At 56.3% G+C, this 2,500-nt stretch overlaps 1 non-coding gene across 1 annotated transcript in view; it reads right to left on the reverse strand.

The window, feature by feature from the left end:
- LOC124772093 overlaps positions 1 to 196 on the reverse strand; it is a 1,909-nt gene extending 1,713 nt beyond the window's left edge. The window contains exon 1 of the ribosomal RNA XR_007013770.1: positions 1 to 196. This exon is cut by the window's left edge and continues 1,713 nt beyond it. This is a non-coding gene — a ribosomal RNA (small subunit ribosomal RNA).
- Positions 197 to 2,500: the final 2,304 nt, after the last annotated feature.

A 2,500-nucleotide genomic window follows, 5' to 3' on the forward strand; every position in this document is an offset into this window, starting at 1 on the left:
ATCTCTGGTCGGGACTCTGTTTGCATGTATTAGCTCTAGAATTACCACAGTTATCCAAGTAACGTGGGTACGATCTAAGGAACCATAACTGATTTAATGAGCCATTCGCGGTTTCACCTTAATGCGGCTTGTACTGAGACATGCATGGCTTAATCTTTGAGACAAGCATATGACTACTGGCAGGATCAACCAGGGAGCTGCGTCAACTAGAGCTGAGCAGCCGGCCGCCCGGGAGTGTGTCCCGGGGGCCCGCGCGAACACGCAAGCGTCCGCTCAATCATTCTGCAAACAGGAGGAGGCTGAGCTCCCCTGCACAATACACCTCGAAACCCTCTCAGGTCCCGGCGGCGCGCAGCGCCGTCCCAAGTACTTGGTCGGGTTCGAGAGAGGCGCAATCGCCCGGAGTTAGGCGAGTAGACGCTTTCGGTGCGACCACCCGTGCTCCCAACTGAGCTTGCCGCTGCCGACAGAGGCCCGGGAGCGTGCTGTCGTGGCATTGCCGGCGGGAGACAACACGCGCCACCTACGGTGACCGGCAGCTCCAACGCCAGCGCCACAGAAGGACAAAAGCCCCACTTGGGTGCCGAAGCGAACTCTCCCAGCACAGCGCACGCGCCAACACATCCGCACAGCTGCGATACAAACCACCAGCGAGAACCGCTGGGGCGACCGAGCAGCAGACGGCGTCGCGGCGCCGAGCGCCGGGCGGCGGCGCATCCTCAACGCACACAGTCCTCAATCGGACCAGCACACTGAAGATGTCCACCGCGCTTCGCACCGGGCCCGCGAGGACCTACTTTGGCCGCACGGCGCCGCGCGCAGGGTGCGCCGGCGCGCAGCTGCGACGCCTGCCGCGTCCGTCGGCCGGCGCGCCTGCCACTGGCCGCCCCCACCAGCCGGCTGTAGCGCGTGCGCCCACGCACCGCGCGGCCAGCACGCCGGGAGGCGCCCCCTCACCGGCCGGGGACGGTCCCACCCAGCCACCGCCGCGTATCGCTTCACACCCAGATGCCGTTCAGTTTCGTCGGCATGGTGGGTATCGCTGGAACAACCGGTTAGTACCTCAACCTATCGTCGCCATCACCGATTCACCCCTAGCGAGAACAACCGCACCACAACAGGTTACCATTTGTTCATTTGCGTAACTTCACCAGAAAACGCAGGCGTCCATCGCCATTTGCAACTTCAACGATTATTGCATGCCTGTGTCAGGTGTCACGCCACACTACGTCTGCCCACATACACGCAACAAAATGTGCACGCCTAGACAATACGTGGAAGGTGGCCCCCGTACGTATGCGATGTCCATTGCTCGAACGACTGTCAACCGGCCTCTGTAGCATGTCGCAGATATGGAACGCGGTGCACCATGCCATCACGGTGTGTGAGGAGAGACGACTAGGTCCGAATACATCAACAGACAGCTCATGCTGATCGCCATCCACGGCGTCCGTTCCTCCCACACGTCTCTATGGCGTACCACACTGCAATCCAGCTCTCATAGGGAGACGACACGTAGCTGCGTGCACAATATTTGCACTGTATGGTCCGCCGTTTTTGGGCGCAGTCGTTGTGCGGTCACACATGTGCCACGATGTATCATTCAGTACATAAGGACGAATGTGCAGTACAGATTGTGGTTCACGCGTACGACATCAGCGGACAGTTGACACAGGCCGCACCACAACGTAGCCTGAGTACGTCGCATGCGAAGGGCATTGAACATGCAAACTTCTCACCAACCAGCTTGCGAAGGCAGGGGGCAAGGTGGGGACGTGGGGAGGGGCGGCATGTACGTCCTGCTGCCATCCACATTACAGTGTACAGCAGGAGCATGTGGAAAGTGAGCAAGACTTGCAAGGTGTTTAACATGAAGCGATACACAGGGGTGCGGGCAGTGCGAGTAGCGAACTATATTGCGAGGGTTGCGGGTGGGCAACACTACAGTAATTGAACGAGTCGTATAACAATTACAGAGCAGGTTTAGGCGACAACGTGGGTTACGTTAAGGCGACAACATGGGTTAGGTTAAGGCACAACATGGGTTAGGTTAAGGCACAACATGGGTTAGGTTAAGGCACAACATGGGTTAGGTTAAGGCACAACATGGGTTAGGTTAAGGCACAACATGGGTTAGGTTAAGGCACAACATGGGTTAGGTTAAGGCACAACATGGGTTAGGTTAAGGCACAACATGGGTTAGGTTGAGGCACAACATGGGTTAGGTTAAGGCACAACATGGGTTAGGTTGAGGCACAACATGGGTTAGGTTGAGGCACAACATGGGTTAGGTTGAGGCACAACATGGGTTAGGTTAAGGTACAACATGGGTTAGGTTAAGGTACAACATGGGTTAGGTTAAGGTACAACATGGGTTAGGTTAAGGTACAACATGGGTTAGGTTAAGGTACAACATGGGTTAGGTTAAGGTACAACATAGGTTAGGTTAAGGTACAACATAGGTTAGGTTAAGGTACAACATAGGTTAGGTTAAGGTACA

The sequence above is a fragment of the Schistocerca piceifrons genome, unplaced genomic scaffold, assembly GCF_021461385.2.
Source record: "Schistocerca piceifrons isolate TAMUIC-IGC-003096 unplaced genomic scaffold, iqSchPice1.1 HiC_scaffold_936, whole genome shotgun sequence".
NCBI classification, from domain to species: Eukaryota; Metazoa; Arthropoda; class Insecta; order Orthoptera; family Acrididae; genus Schistocerca; species Schistocerca piceifrons.